Source organism: Xiphophorus maculatus, chromosome 8 (assembly GCF_002775205.1).
Source record: "Xiphophorus maculatus strain JP 163 A chromosome 8, X_maculatus-5.0-male, whole genome shotgun sequence".
Classification (NCBI taxonomy): Eukaryota; Metazoa; Chordata; class Actinopteri; order Cyprinodontiformes; family Poeciliidae; genus Xiphophorus; species Xiphophorus maculatus.
This window is the reverse complement of record NC_036450.1, coordinates 24,920,470-24,937,829: the sequence shown is the minus strand read 5'-3', so window position 1 is coordinate 24,937,829 and position 17,360 is coordinate 24,920,470. Positions and strand designations below refer to the sequence as shown.

The 17,360-nt window shown below is 41.0% G+C and overlaps 2 long non-coding RNA genes across 2 annotated transcripts; one reads left to right on the top strand and one right to left on the bottom strand.

Annotated features, from left to right (window-relative positions):
- The first annotated feature begins 3,008 nt into the window (after positions 1-3,008).
- Positions 3,009-3,560, top strand: LOC111609593. The gene is made up of 3 exons (XR_002753202.1): positions 3,009-3,143; positions 3,221-3,409; positions 3,491-3,560. It is a non-coding gene; the product is annotated as an uncharacterized LOC111609593 (long non-coding RNA).
- An 11,825-nt stretch (positions 3,561-15,385) lies between these two features.
- On the bottom strand, positions 15,386-16,232 carry LOC111609551. The gene is made up of 3 exons (XR_002753180.1): positions 15,881-16,232; positions 15,594-15,793; positions 15,386-15,511 (listed from the first exon to the last, which is right to left on the bottom strand). It is a non-coding gene; the product is annotated as an uncharacterized LOC111609551 (long non-coding RNA).
- Between the last annotated feature and the right edge of the window lie 1,128 nt (positions 16,233-17,360).

Sequence of the window (17,360 nt, the reverse complement as noted above, 5' to 3'; positions counted from 1 at the left end):
TCCTCAGCTCCCTCAACTTGCTGACCTCCATCTGCATCCTGTCCTTCATCATCCTGGCCCTCATCATCTTGACTTTCAGCATCCTGACTGTCTGCATCTCCTTCATCATCCGTATCTCCAATATTTCTAGTGTTTTCTGGCAGCCATTCCTCATCACTGCTGTCACTATACTCGTCATCAGAGGAGTCAGAGGGAATTTCCTCGACTATTCTATAGTGTTCCTTATTTGCTGCACTTGTGGTCTAAAATTATGAGAAAATTATAATTTTACTAACAGAAACTACAAATGATCTGAATAAAAAATTATCTTTTTAAAACTAACATAGATATACTCAAAATGAATTTAATTGCAAGCAAAACAGTTATAATGAAAGATAAATCAACTACATGACTCATATTAAAAATATAGTCAGCAATGCATGATGTCCACTGTGTTGGACACATGGTTAATTGCAATTTCCTACTTACATGAAATAAAATTTTCCAAACTAAGTTAATAATATTGTTACCTAGATGCTCCTGCATGTCAGCATATTTTTTTACCTCTAGGATTCTCCGAGAATAGAAGGATTGAGAGGATATTCCAGGAGTGGTCATTGACTGTGTCTGTCTGCCGGCCATATTGGACTCCGATGACATTAACTTGTAGTTACAACAACTTGCCACTGAATTAACCTCAGTGGAGGGGAGCAGTAGAGAGCATTCTAAGGACTGATATGCAATACCACCGTAGAAGCCATTGCATTTAGGAGACAATGACTTCTAAACAGCTGTCCACTGTAGTGACCGCTATGCACCAGAGGGCTAGAGTCGACTTTTAGCTATCTGTATTACTAGAGTCACCTTTTAGCTATCTGTATAACTAGAGTCGACTTTTAGCTATCTGTATTACTAGTCGACTTTTAGCTATCTGTATAACTAGAGTCGACTTTTAGCCATCTGTATTACTAGACTCGACTTTTAGCCATCTGTATTACTAGTCGACTTTTAGCTATCTGTATTACTAGAGTCGACTTTTAGCTATCTGTATTACTAGAGTCGACTTTTAGCTATCTGTATTACTAGTCGACTTTTAGCTATCTGTATAACTAGAGTCGACTTTTAGCTATCTGTATTACTAGTCGACTTTTAGCTATCTGTATTACTAGACTCGACTTTTAGCTATCTGTATTACTAGAGTCGACTTTTAGCCATCTGTATTACTAGTCAACTTTTAGCCATCTGTATTACTAGTCGACTTTTAGCTATCTGTATTACTAGTCGACTTTTAGCTATCTGTATTAGTAGAGTCGACTTTTAGCTATCTGTATTACTAGAGTCGACTTTTAGCTATCTGTATTACTAGTCGACTTTTAGCTATCTGTATTACTAGTCGACTTTTAGCTATCTGTATTACTAGAGTCGACTTTTAGCTATCTGTATTACTAGAGTCGACTTTTAGCTATCTGTATTACTAGTCGACTTTTAGCTATCTGTATTACTAGAGTCGACTTTTAGCCATCTGTATTACTAGTCGACTTTTAGCCATCTGTATTACTAGTCGACTTTTAGCTATCTGTATTACTAGTCGACTTTTAGCTATCTGTATTACTAGAGTCGACTTTTAGCTATCTGTATTACTAGTCGACTTTTAGCTATCTGTATTACTAGTCGACTTTTAGCTATCTGTATTACTAGAGTCGACTTTTAGCTATCTGTATTACTAGTCGACTTTTAGCTATCTGTATTACTAGTCGACTTTTAGCTATCTGTATTACTAGTCGACTTTTAGGTATCTGTATTATGACAGTCACCTTTTAGCTATGATTACCTGTATCAAACGGCCCTATTCGCCTCAGTCGGTTGGTTTGGGGAAAAACTGCGCGCGGTTCTTTGCATTTGCTGATTGTTGCCGAGGTTCTAACGCGCCTGCGCTCTCCTTCGCTGCCCTCGGGTGTAACCCAGCGCGTGCGTCTCAGCATTCATGATGCGTTTAAAGGCGGCTCGGAGAAAAAGGTTACGACATGAAAACATCAGATAAGCAGTTTTAACTGCGAAAAAGGGCGAGAACACATGTATGGGAAGTGCGGAAGCCCCTAAATGTAACTGAGGAGCGTCTGAAGGAAAAGAAGGAGCCGAGCACGCGGCTAAGCGGCTTTTATGACGGACGTTAGAGGTGGAAGGACGAGCAATCACGAAGAAAAGGATCTGGTGAGATAGCTGACTGAGAGCTGAGGCGTGCAGCTGAACAGGTTGAGCTCGGCTGGAGAGCGAAGGACACCATGAATGAAGGTCCTTATCAGCTGGGACTTGGTCGATGATTGGACGTGACGTGGCTTGGTCCGGCGGTGATAGGTGGACGATTGTGGGCTGGTCGCTTCAATTAACGGTCCCGGTGGGGATAAAAGAGTCTTCCAGTTTGAATTTGTGCCTAGGCTTCATTATGTAACTTAATATATATATAAGGTGTGAGGCCTTTTAATTAAATTTTTATGTCATCATTATCATTATATATATATATATATATATATATATATATACAGGCACGTGCAGAGGGGGGGGCTGGGGGTGCTTGAGCACCTGCCCTTTTTGCTCCTTGCCCTAAAGTGCCCTTTTGGTCCAATTTTTTTTTTTTTAAAGTTAATTTCCCAAGCCCTCCTCTGATATGTACTAAAATTATTATTTTTTGTTGTTGTTTTTATTTAAAGAAAAACAACATAATAAGCCCTTTGGGTCACCTTGTTACCTTTGACCTTTTGTTCGTGACGCATGACGCAGCTGCCTCCCGCTCAGTCAGTGAGACTGCGCAGTAGCTTACTGCGGAGCTTAACGTGGAGGAGGAAGGAAGGAAAAGTAAGGAAAAACTCGAGCTCAGAGGATAAGAACCACCCGCGGTGGGTGAGAAGGGAATTTTATATATATATATATATATATAACTTAATTGTCATAATTAAAATGTCAGGATCGGTGTTTTGTTTTGTTTTGTTTTTTGTGGAAGCCTGCTGCTTCCCACTTCCTCCACCAGATGCCGCCTAGGAGCAGAGCCCCTGGAGAGGCGTGGGGTCGAACCCGGGGACACACCTGTGGCGCATTGTCTGACTGAGGCTGGGAGTATTTAAGAAGCGGCGAGCGACACTTCCTTGCCTGAGTGTTTGTTTACCTTGGTAACAAATCGTTCCTGAGTAGGCCCTCTGAGCATTTCCCAAGATAATCGCCTCCTGTGTTTTTTCCCTGTTGTCAGGTTTACCTGGATTCCTCCGGAGTTTTCCGAGAGGAGAGTTCTGTGGGTCGTTTGTCCCGGACTCCGACCAGCCGTCAGTTCGCTCCTCCGCTCAGTCTGACTTACCTGTCCGCCCTCCAACGGTTCGTTGCCTCTCCACGCCGCCCCTGGGTCCGTTGTTGCTCCAAAGGAAACATCCATCCGCTCCTAGTTAGCCTTTCCCTGCGTCAACATACATATTCATCCACCTTCCTGGATTCGTTTATTCTAACAGCTTCTCCTCGTTGACAGTGGCTGAACTGGTTGCCCCTTCCAGACTCCTGCTCCGTGTTTTCTCCCCAACCCTATTCCCTCTTGTCAATAAACTCCATTATTGTTTTGCACACGCGTCTCCTGATTGTGTTTGTGCATGTGGGTTCGTAAACTGGAACCAAACATGACATAAAAGGCCTCACACTTTTAATGATGACATATATATGTAGGGCAGTGGCTTAAATATGTCAGCAGATGCCACCAAAATGTTAGATTTGTTCTTTGAGTTGTGGAAGTTGGTAAAGTGTGTCCGTTGAAGAACACCGTACTTGGCGTCTGTTACGGTGCGCTGGCAGTACAACGGTCAGTATTTGCTGTTAATTCTGAAGGTAAGCAATGCTGACCACCAGCTCCTCAATGTAGCCAAATGTTACTTTTAACGTCCAAGTAGTTAGTTTTCTATCGTTTTGTCTTTTTCTTTTTTTTTTTTAAATATATGCTGTATCTGTTAAACAAAAAAAAAATAATAATAATAATAACTGCGTTAATGAGACTTATATTGACACGCAGTATTTGCTGTGAATTCTGAAGGCGAAGCCGCTGCGCTGTCGGTTGGTCCGAATAAACGGTCTGAACCACGATCTCAACCGCCGTGTGTGTCCGATTTCTGCCTCAAGTTTCCTTCCGACAACCACCACCACTAGGAGTACTAGGTTTTTGATTTCTCCCCAGACTTACTGATACAGAGCCAAAAGACCCTGAGTCCAAACTGACGACTCTGATGGCTCAAATTAGCATTCTTCGTCAATTGTAAATGTGGCCGTTGACCGTCAGGCCAGAAGGTAGGAGTGTGAATAGTCCATGTTGGGGGTGGGTATCTATGATACCTACAACTAGTCAGTTTAGTTTTGAAGCATACATGAAGTGTTTTTGGAGAGATGTGACCTTTTGCAGCTGATCCATGATGTTGTGCTGCATTATCCAGGTCATTTTGCCAAATGTACATAGAGTTTGCAAAACATACAATCTGTTTCAAAAAATATGCAAAGGTTTTTCTAAAAGAAATTAGTAATGTCTCTCTTTGAAATAAAGCTAAGAGGGTATAAAATGACAGTTTAGAAATAAACTAACCAAATTAATTGTGTTGATCCACCTCAAAAAAATCATGCAAAAAGTGTAAGCAAAAGAAATCTGGGAGACTTTGCACATGCAAATTTGCATGCAGCCTTTTGTGCTGTGGAGGATAAATAGGTGACTGCTTCACCTATTTAGTTCACAAGAACTAATGGCATTTATTTCAGTCATAATCTTGCGGGGGGTGACCAAGGTTCCATCACTATGTGACAGCTGGTCAGCAAACCTGGCAAACATGGAAACATTTATCAGGCATGCATTGGGGTGCAGGAGAGACGGGTGGACTTCCTGGTTGAGCTTGCAAAAGAGTTGGGTAACTCTCATGTGAGTGAGAAGAAGGCACACAAGGAGAAACTGCTTCGGCAACAACCTTCCACACCCAGCTTAGGCAAAAGGGCGAAGTGTCAGGTCAACCATCGATGCAGGATGCGTGTCCTGAGGCCGAAACATCGTCAGTGACCCCTCACACCCCCACCATGGACTGTTCTCCCTGCTGCCCTCTGGAAAGAGGTTCTGCAGCATCCGGTGCAGGTCCACCTGGTTCCGAAACAGCTTTTTCCCACTTGCCATCAGACTGCTGAACTCTTAACTGGACTGCACTCAAAAACTGGTCTCCACTTTATACCTTGCACATGTACAGAGCTAAATAACTTCTATTTTACTGTCAGTCCTGCACTTTATATTTTATATTTAGATTTATATTCATATTTTATACTATATTTTATTTTACTCACAACATTGGAACCTCAAACACCGTCCTGAGCCGTATGCAACGAAACTTCGTTCTGTATACACCCTGTGCATTGAAAATGACAACAAAGTCAGTCGAAGTCGAAGTCTAAGGAACAATTGTGCAACTGTGAGATGCGTTGAGGCCATTACCAGGGTACTGATAAGGTAATGGCCCTATTTACAGAACAAAAGCACCTGCTAGATAAAATCCTTCAGGTCATTTGGCCTGTCTCTAGACTGAATAGGTATATGTCAAAATGGACTAACTCCAGCACTTCTAGTACTGGGAGTACTAGGTTTTTGATTTCTCCCCAGACTTACTGATACAGAGCCATAAGACCCTGAGTCCAAACTGACGACTCTGATGGCTCAAATTAGCATTCTTCGTCAATTGTAAATGTGGCCGTTGACCGTCAGGCCAGAAGGTAGGAGTGTGAATAGTCCATGTTGGGGGTGGGTATCTATGATACCTACAACTAGTCAGTTTAGTTTTGAAGCATACATGAAGTGTTTTTGGAGAGATGTGACCTTTTGCAGCTGATCCATGATGTTGTGCTGCATTATCCAGGTCATTTTGCCAAATGTACATAGAGTTTGCAAAACATACAATCTGTTTCAAAAAATATGCAAAGGTTTTTCTAAAAGAAATTAGTAATGTCTCTCTTTGAAATAAAGCTAAGAGGGTATAAAATGACAGTTTAGAAATAAACTAACCAAATTAATCTGATCATTATTATTTCTTCCCTTCTGTTTCTCTCATTAATATTTCTAATTAATACTGACTTTTGTACTTCATATAATCTCTTTCCTTTCTTATTTTCATCCCACCTTTTTTTTTTTTTTGCCATTTTCCAATTTCTTTACTCTTCACAGTGAGAGCGAGAAACATTTATACCTGAGGCAAGTTCACCACTTATACCAAGTAAAGGGGTGATCCAAAAAAAAAGAACAAACAACAAACACTACTTACACAAACCTAATAAACGGTACCAACACATATTTACATGCCTGCAAATCATTAGAACTAACTAAGATCAATCAAAGAATAAATGTAACTTAAAACTCCTCAGCATATTATTCCCCCCTAACTGAAAGTGACATGCTGCAGGAGCTTTTTACCAGCACCTGCAGCACTTGTCTTCCTTTGCTGCTCCTGCCTGCTGAGGAGACACACCCAGAAAAAACTAGTACAGTTAGCCACTGTACTAGCCTAGCATAAAACCGCCACTTCCTGGACATACAATTATCACGTTTAAACAAGATACGTATCACGTCTAAGATAAGTATCACGCTATAACGTGATAGCACTCAAAATATTTTTTTTCCTGTGTGATAGCAATGAGCTTCCATACAAATCAAACCAAAATTAATACTGTTCCATCTGAGGACAGTCGGGAATAAAATCCCACTTATGTTTTCCAGTATTTGGCTCATTTGTCTACACTGGGCCACACACATATATACAAGCATGAACAGCAGCACACGCCTAATAGGATTAAAGATAAAAAAGTGTGTAACACCCCCAGCCCCAAATGAAGGATTGTGGCTTTACTGATGAACAGTGAGGTTTATTGGAAGTAAACCTTGAGTTTCACTGTAATAGCTGTATGCACACACACACACACACACACACACAAAGGACAGTGTAAGCTATAAAAACACAACCAGAACGTTTCAACTAAAAATAATGTTCACCTCTAAAAATATCAACTCTAATTCAAAACTATGCCCTAGTGTTTATATACAACAAATTCACAATTTCAACTGATTAAAAATTAGAACCGTCCTTATTTACAAAACAAACATACCTTGTGCCTCTATCAAGGGGTTCGCTAATAACTAGACACATTTTAACACGCTGTTGTAACTTGTCTTCTGTTCCTTTCTGTCGTTAAGCTGCCATTCTACAACATATATAGAGCAAAATAAAAATAAAATAACATCAAATCAAAAACCGGACGTCATATGTTATACAAAATAAAATGAGATAAAGGAAAAAAGCGCTAAAGATGTCTAAATGAGAAACGGCCACAGTTTAACCTGAGTTCATCAAACACTTTTCCTCATCAAAAACGTCTTTAGATGAGGAAAACACTGTTGAGCAGATTTAATGGGAAACCAGGTGATTGTGTTTTGCACATTGTTAAGCCCATATCAATTACAGCCACATTGGCAGAAACTAGTCTAAATGGTTGGGAAAAGTTTCATGTGTCTTAATATGAACGAATTTATTTGGAAATGTTTTAATGGTTTGAAATATCTGCTTTACTAGAAGGTGGGAATCGCTTCAGAGCTTTTCCTGGTTACCATAGCAATAGCAACTAATGCGACACTTCTACCTAACTGATGATGTCATTAGGATCAAATGCTTTGTGTCATATGACATCAGCTCTGAAACCTCTTAAATAGTTTGTTACTTGTGTTCTAGTACCAGACGTGCAGAAAGTTTCAGTGGATTTATAGTGAATTTTACTCTTTGCATCGTGAGACAGAAACGGAAGATGGATTCTCGTCAATTACCCAAGAGGATTATTCCTTTACTGAGGACATTGAAGACCCAACAAAATGAAGAACTCAACCGACCTTTGCGACTTCGAGAACAGGAAGAATCTTTAGACACCTTTATTTCAAACTGGACTAAATACACAGAAGATGTAGACTCTGAAAGCAAAATGCCAGAAGGACTGCTGAGACAAAGAACTCCCTACGGGTCCACAGCTAAATACAACGAGGTTTCTGGAAATGACAAACAGTTTAACAAGCCTTCGTCACGTAAAACGGAACAGGATTGTAAGAAGATTGTTTATGATAATCTAGAGGAAATACAGCGGAAGGAGGCGGCCAATTACATTCTTTTGGAGAAAAAGCGTCGTACAGAGAGGGCTAAGCAGCAGTTAATCCAGAAGTTACAAGAGGAGCAAGAGAAGAAGAAGAAAGATGCAATGAGACAGTCTCTGACGGACACATGGGATGTTCAAATTAAATATAAAAAGCAGAAAGAGAAGGAAAAGGCTAAAATTGAAAGTCTCCAATTGGCTGCCATAATGGAAGCAGACAGGTTGTGTCAAATTGAGGAGATTGAGACGAGGAGACACAAGAAGGAGAAAGATAGACAATTCTTCAAACAGGACGAGACGGATCAATCTGAATCAGACTGCCCAAAACAATTGAGTGAAATGAGGCTTCCTGAAAAGTTGAATTGTCTAGAGGATTGTAAGAAGGTTGTTTTTGAAAATCTGGATTATATAAAGAAGAAAGAAGCTGCCAACTTTGTTCTTTTGGATGAAAAGCGTTGCAAAGAGCGGGCCAAGCAGCAGCTACGCCAGAAGTTTGAAGAGGAACAAGAGAGGGAGAAGAAAGCCAATTTGAAAAAGTCTCTGACCGACACATTGGATGCTCAAATTGAAATTAAAGAACAGAAGAAGAAGGACAGAGCTGAAATTGCAAGGCAACAAATGGCTGCCATAATGCAGTCAGATAGACTGCATCAAAATGAAGAAATGGAAATGAGGAGACAGAAGAAAGAGACAAGCCGGACATTTTTGAGACATAATGAGACTCAACTTAACAAAAAAGAGCAAAATAAATCTTTTGATGACAGTTTAGATTATATATTGAAGAAAGAAGCTGCTTGTGATTCTCTTTTACAGGAAAAGTCTTGTAACAAGATGGCCAAGGACGAGTTTGCCAAAATGTCACATGAAGTACAGCAGCAGCAGAAAACTACAAAGCAACAACCTCTGGCTGATGAATTGGCTGCCAGACAGCAATACAAACAGTCAAAGAAGATTGAAACGGACAGGACTGAAAGGGAAGGAGTTCTTCCTGGATATCGAGCTGAGGAAATTGGAGCCAGGAGACAGAAGAAGGAGGTTCAGCAGAACCTGAAGACACAGAACAACGTCAGTGAACAAGGAAGAGATGTTCATTATGAATCAGTTGTTCTAGATAATGATAGTGACTGTGACATTGATGATAAGGACAGAAGTCGTGAAATACGTAAAAAAATCGTGTACGACCAACTGTCCCTTATAAAGAAAAAGGAAGATATGAAAAGGACTTTTATGGAGGATAAGATATCGAAAGAAACGAAACATCGGGAAGCTGCAGAGCAAAAGCATAAAAAACTGGCGAAAGAGAAAAAAGCTGCAGCTACCAAGTGTCTGACTGACTCATGGGATTACCAGATACGTCGTAAACAGCAGGAGAAGAAGGAACTGCGTGAGGCTGAGAGGAAAGACATGCTGTCCTTAATTGAGTTGGAGAGAGTGTGTGGAGGCGAAAGTATTAAAAGAATCCAAATTGAGAAACGCAAACAGCCTGTTTATGACGACGTTAAGGAGACTCTGCCAGCAGCAAGACCAGGGAGAAGTTGCTCCAAGTCCCGTGAGGGAAGAACGACGTTTTCTGACAAACATGTTGACGGAAAAACCAGCAAGGCTTGCAGACCTTCACTGGGTTGTCAGAAAGTTACCGATACCAAGCATGTCAGATTTCCCTCACTGAACTCCAAAACTGTGCACTTCTCTGAGAATTGCCAACAGACTTCTAAAAATGTAAAACTCCCATCCATTTCATAGTCAAATGAAGAACTGTTTCTCAGCTGGACAAGGAATGAGATGGGATGTGAAAACAGCAGCTTTCACTTCTCGTTTACATAACATCTTTGTAAGATTGTCTGTTAGCTACGTCAGACATATGAGGCCTTAGCTTTGAAGGTAGCACAAATCATTTTAACAAAAGGTTTTCTCTGGGTGCTCCAGTTTTCCAAAAAAAACGAGAGAGACAGTGAGAGACTAATCCTACTTCAAATATACGTTTTCTCTTGGTGCTCCAGTTTCTCTAAAAACACAAGTGACAGACAGACATTGTAATTTGCTCTCTTAGTAAAATCAACTAATCTTGTTGAAACACAAGTTTTCTCCGGGTGCTCCGGTTTCTCTACAAACACAAATGACAGTCAGACAGACAGACAGACACACATTGTCTCTACAAACATGATGCTACATAGGTTAGCTAGCTATAAATAGATAGGTCTATCAATAGGTAGGCAGGTAGAAACATAGATCTATCAGTAACACTTTATTTGACAGACTGTGCATAAGACTGACATGACATCATAAACATGACATAACATCTGTCATGAACATGAAGGAGTCTTTATGAATATTTATGACTGTTGTCATGAAGTGTCATTCGGTAAATAATTACATTTTAAGGCGAAGCTGCATTAAAAGTGCCAACTTTGCATTATTTTGAAAATAAAGTGACATTAATGCAAGATTGGCACTTTTAATGGACTTTCACTGCAACATTTAGAGCAACTTTGCATTAAAAATGTCATAATAATGACATTAAAAGTCATTATCTGTCTTTGAATAGTATTAAATTGGAGTGATATATATATATATATATATATATATAATGACAACATTAAAAGTGTCATTATTATGACACTTTTAATGTCATAATTAAAAATGTGAGGCCTTTAAATTATGACAATTAAAATTAAAAGGCCTCACACCTTATATATATTAAGTTACGTTGCTAATGGGAGGGCAAACGGTTTTCTACTCTGCTGGGTTTTGAGTCATTTATTTGGTTCTACATGAAAATGGCAATATAACGGACATTGTAAAGTCAATAAATGGGATTTTAGCCGCTACAACATAATTACCTTCACTTCCGAGTTAATGTTCACTTTCCCTTTTCTCATGACCAGCGCCACCGCGTCAGATTCGTCTCTGGATTTCCGCTTCTCTGCAAAGGCAAACAGCCTTTTCTCATTTTCGTTGTAGTAAATGGCAGGAATCCTGAACACATCTCCGCCCTTTGACTTAAAAATGATTTGTTTTTCAATTCTTGGTTCGCCGCGTTTTGAACTGGTTTTACCCATGGATGCTAATAGAGAGAAAAGTGATTAACTAAAGAATTATTTAAGTGTTGAAGAAACAACGGTCTTCTTACTGGTTGTTTTGGGCAACGATTTTTGTAATGGGCGCTTACTTCCCGTTCGTTTCTTGTTCCCATGACGACCCAGATGTTATCATTTGGCTGTTTCCTGTGGTCGAAACATTGTTGCTTCTTAGAGTAATATTCTGTTAATGTACGTTAGGTGTCTGCAACATGTTTTTTCGAATATTTGTGTATTTATTGACATAAAATTATTTATTTTCAACACATAGCAGAGAATCGGAAGCGGTATTAAACCTTTTTCACGACAACCGGAAGCACTGTTTCTGGGTGCTGGGAAACTTCCTTTTTTTTTTTTTTTGCAAGTCTAAGTACACTAAAGAAGATGTTTCTCTTTTCAACACCTTTGATTAATTTTCCAACCTTTTCTTTCTCTATTGTGAAGAAAATTGCGGCGGCAAATTAGCATGCCAGTAAACTTGAGAAAGGATATGTGTGAAGAATATATCCACAGCTATCAAGGGAAGAAAAGACTTCTTGTAAGGGACTCCGTCCTGAACCTTTCAGATCTCTCCAGTCTTCTGGTTCTGGTTCTGGTTCTGGTTCTGGTTCCGGTTCTGGTCTGCTCTGAGTCCCCAGAGTCAGAACCAAACACGGAGAAGCAGCATTCAGCTTCCATGCACCACAAATCTGGAACAAAAAGAAAATTGCAAAACAGCTGAAACACTGTGTTCCTTTAAATCCACACTAATGACCAATCTGTGCTTTTGTACTGTACAAACACTAACCAACATTTTGATGTGTAAATGACGGCACTTGGGAAAATGTAATGTTTCACTTGTTGATTTTTGTGTTTTTCTGATGTAAAGCACTTTGAACTCTCTTGTTGTTGAAATGTGCTATACAAATACACTTGATTGACCGATAACCCAATCAACTTTTGTGTTATCAATCCAATGCCGTCAAAACTGATTGTGATTATGTCACTGATGTGTTTGAAGAAGCTCTTCCAGGTACCGACATCCTGGAGTCGGGAGAAAAACTACACCAGCTGGAGTCCCAGCCACTTATTGCTCTTGACCTGGATGGTCTCTCAAATTTTGCAGCTGGTACCATCCAAATTTGAGCCTGTGCCACAGGGCTCATTGATATCTTACCTGCGCCCACCTGAGAATGATGCTACGGTAGCATCATCCTGCACCACATGGCTCCTGTCTTCCCCTCTCTTCCTTCGACGCTGTGTAGTCTTCCGAACACGTGTTCTGTGCCCACACTTGGTCAACTTATGCGTCTTCAAGTGTCACTGGAAATGTCTCGTGAAATAGAGGCCAGAACCAAGGAGCAGCCCAGATGTCCTGCGTGGGCACAGCTTCGACAACCAGGACTTACAGCTAACTGTTTCAGTGAATCTGGCAGAGGAGGCGTCTGCTGCCAGATTCACTGGCAGCTCGGATGATCTGCCGCCCTGAAGACTGGCCTGCAGATGGAGTCGGAGATGCTGGCAAACTACACTGAGATGTTGGGGGTCAACGTGTGGGACTGCGGGATTCATTGTTCGCCTTGACACATTGTGTATTGGCGCAACTCCAGCTGGCAGGGTGTATGACCCATCAGAACCACCCCCGTTTGGACTGGTGGAGGTAAAAATCAGTGTGAAGAAGGACGTGCCTCAGATTGCTCACCTCAAGATTCAGGATGGCTAAGCGATTCTGAGGCGTTCACACGCATATATGATATATACAAGGTCAGCTGGCAGTCACTGGACTGGAATGGTGCGGCTTTGTCACTGACACACTTACAACAATAACTGCTGAGCTGCTGTGGCGTGATGAGTCTTTCAGTGCTCAGATGAAATCTAAACTGGACATGTTTTACTTCAACATATTCATCAATGTGATTATGTCAATGTAAGAATTATAAAATATATAACTTACATTTTTGTTCCTCTGCATTATGAATATTCAGACTGCCAGCTTAGTGAATCACTGTAAATAGTGTAAATTGTTTACAATTTACATTATTTACAAGAACTCGACGCTTATGAAAAACACATAAATGTGCCAATTTCTTTAAAATGAAATTGTATAATTTTGGGGAAAAATCACTTATTTTCCTGACTGTTACTGTCTTGGAACTTATGTTTTAAAAATGCTTTTTGATAAGGTTGTCTTAAATATTTGCAACTATTCTTGTTTTGCAGCATAATTGATATCAGTTTATAGCGTGCAGTCATAAAATGTTAACTTAAATAGTTATGGAGTTACCAGATATTGTAAACTGACTTGACTTGTGCTATATAAATAAATCTGACTGATGGAACTGTCATGTTTTTCTTCCCCAGTCACATCTCCTACGAATAGGATTATCCATATCTCCTGTCCTCATGATGGAGCGGCACTCCATTGGAATCTTCTGGAGGTGCTCTTGTCTGCAAAATCAGTTGGTTTTCTGCTTTATTATAGTATATGAATGCTGTACACCTCATGGTGGTCCTGGAAAGAAAGACAGTGTTTCTGGATAAAGAATAGTTCTATAATTTGCATCTGAAAAGCTTAACTAGCCAGGGTACCATTAGAAATTCAATTTTCACTAATCCCTCCAGCACAAACAGACGTTTTGATAAATGGTCACAAGGGAGCCTTGTGCAGTAAGTAAGTAACCCACATGTGTTTCCACTAATGGAAACACATTTTAGCAAAGTTTTTTCCTGCTGGATCAGTAGAAGGTGAATTTTACATTATGAAAGTTAAATATGACCTACTAAGTAATTGAACACACAGATGTTATTTTGCTAGTTAATATATAAAAGAAATCTAAAACCTCTTCCGATTTTTTCCAACCACTTTATGAATGGGAAAATATTGACAGAGAACATTGACAGCCAGTAACAAAGGAAATGGCAAGCAAACCTCTGGCTTTATCAAGGAAACTGTTAAACATCACTGATTACCGATCAGGGAAAGCAACACCACCTGTTAATAAATACCAATAAGAATTTGCGTGATCACACATAAAACTGTAAAGGACCTATCAGGGTGTTAGGCGACAACAATGAGGAAATACCTGTAGTTTAATATTGTGGGGGAAAAGCAGCAGATAACATTTGTTTAATCATTTCTGAGTTAAAGTTATATGCTGAATGCAGAGGCTGAGTTTCACTGCTAAGTTGTTGAAACCTTGGGCAGCGTTGAAATGAGAAAGCATAGAAAATGTGATGATTCTTACAAATACAACTGTAATTTATTGAGGTAGTAAGTGACTGACACCAACACCAGACTGGTTCCAACTCAGTGTTTTTCTGTGTATTTAAAGGACACTAGTTCTGCATTTGAACTTTCCTTTGCACAATGATGTGAATTTTTGTTTGCAGTTGTCACATTTTTAAATTTTCTAAACATTTTCAAGAGAAAATTCTTAGCCGAAATATTATCACCATGTTTGGCGTTCACAATTTAACTTTAGCATACAAAATTTTAAAAACTTGACATGTACATGTCTGCGTGGTAACTTAGACTTAGACTGACTTTATTGTCATTTTGCATGCACATGGTGTATACAGAACGAAATTTCGTTGCATACGGCTCAGAACAATGTTTGAGGTTCCAATGTAATGAGGTTACTTCAGAATAAAATAAAATACAATATAAAATATAAATGTAAATATAAATATCCTAAATCACTTGATGATCGTAATTCCAGCAGACGCTGGCGATCATATGCTAACTTACTGAGTGGATGCAAAGTTTGTAGCGTTTTAGGCGGCGTATTTTGCTCAAATACTCGCAAGTTGTCGAGAGCCCATGCAGCCGCAGCCATACAGGGCGCCGCCATTTTGTAATAATACAGTCTCTTTTTTTTTCTATGTCGACGTCTTTCATAGAATCCATAAAAAGCTTTTTATTGCAAAAATAATCTGACTGCATGGAAATAGCACTTGATTCTTTATGTTTTGCAGATTTTACACAAGATTATCTGGTTGTTTGGCAAAGAACATTTCCAGAAATTTCCCTGGAACATTAAAGGATATTTTTAGTGTTTTAGTGAGTTATAAGTTGTCAATACTTCCACTTCAGCCATAATTTACAACATAATAGCAAAACACTTTTTTAAAAAACCCTGAACTTGTCATGATGGGTTCAATATATCTAGCCCACATGCAGAACACAACACAGGAGACACGTATATAATTAAGTGAGTTTATTGCGAACACAAACTGGAAAAAATAGTGAAGCGACGGGTCTCGTCCAGGGGAGAAGCGGGCTCACAGAAACGCTCGGCTCACTGGCAAGGCAGAGTGGGGGAAGATGATGAGTTCAATGCCGTCGGAGACGGAAGTAACAACTGTTAATAGGAGCGGTCTTACTTGTTAGACGGAGGTTCGGAGTTTAGGAGGGGTTTGCTGAAGTGTCCGGGGACTTGGTCACTTTGTGGATCCAGATAGTCCAGAGCTCAGCCACAGAAGTCCAGAAGGCAACGAGGAAGTGGAACAGAGGACGGACAGGTAGGCTCATGCAGTGGTGACGGAGGGACGGCGTGACTGCCAACCAGGAAATCCAGGAGGACCTGAAAATAGAGGAAGGCAACGAGGAGATTACTAGACGATCAAAATCACGAGGAACGTAGAGAGAAGCTCTAGGGGCTCAGAGGTACCGTTACTGGCTAACACTCAGGCATCGAAGTACTGGCAGTCAGCTCCTCTTGTACACCTTGCCTGACGAGCAGATTGATCTCAGGTGCGCAGGAGGATGACACACCACTCCGGAGAGAGGTGAGTCTGGCGCTATCTGGTGGCTAGATGGTGAGAAGCAGCAAACAGACTCCCACAAGGAAAACAAAGAACCCCGGAACACAACAGTACCCCCCCCTCAACGGTCGCCACCTGGCGGCCGAGACGAAGAGGAGGGAAGCGACGAGCGGTAGTCCGTGATGAGGGAAGGATCTAAAATAAAAGAGCCAGGGACCCAGGAGCGATCCTCCGGACCGTAGCCCTCCCAATCGACAAGGTATTGCCAACCACGACCTCGTCGACGGGAGTCCACGATCCGGCGGACAGAGTAGGCAGGATGGCCATCAACGTCTCGGGGGGGAGGAGGGGGCTCGGAAGGAGGGCAGAGCATGCAGGTCTGGACGGGCTTTATCTGAGAAACGTGGAAAGTAGGATGAACTCGGAGGGAGGCTGGCAGACGGAGGCGAACAGCGGAGGGATTAATAACAGATTCAATTTTGAATGGACCAATAAAACGGGGAGACAGCTTCTTGGACATGGACTTCAGGGGAACATCACGGGACGACAACCAAACCTTCTGTCCGGGAGCGTAGCTGGGAGCAGGAACCCTTCTACGATCAGCCTGGCGTTTATTTTGTTCAGCAGTATTGTTGAGATTGCGGATGACTGTTTTCCAAATGTTCTGGCACCGGCGGATGTGGTGACGAACAGAGGTGACAGAAATGTTCCCTTCATCGGATGGAAGTAGCGGGGGTTGATAACCTAGGGAAGCTTCAAATGGGGACAGACCAGTTGCGGCAGAGATATGACTATTAAGGGCGTACTCGACCCATGGGAGGAACCGACACCAATCTGAAGGATTCGAGGAGGTGAAACAGCGGAGTGTAGTCTCGAGGTCTTGGTTGCGTCTTTCAGTTTGGCCATTAGTCTGGGGGTGAAAACCAGAGGTGAGAGAAACCTTAGCATGTAATGCAGAACAAAAATTCTTCCAAACTTGGGAAATGAACTGAGGACCTCGGTCTGATAAGATCTCCTGCGGGATGCCATGCAGGCGAAACACGTGTTTGATTAATAGTTGAGCAGTTTGAAAGGCCGTGGGTAACTTACGGAGTGGGATGAAATGGCAGGCTTTAGAAAAACGGTCAACAATGGTCAGAATAGTGGTCATACCTTTAGAGGGTGGTAAGCCGGTAACAAAGTCGACAGCGATGTAGGACCAGGGGCGTCTGGGTATGGGTAGTGGCAGAAGGAGACCGGATGGAGGCTGATGGGAAGACTTATTTCTAGAGCAGACTGTGCAGGCTGAGACATATTCTTTGACGTCCTTATGAATGGAGGACCACCAAAACTTACGGTTGATGAGAGCAATGGTTCGACTGATTCCTGGATGACCTGAGAATTTAG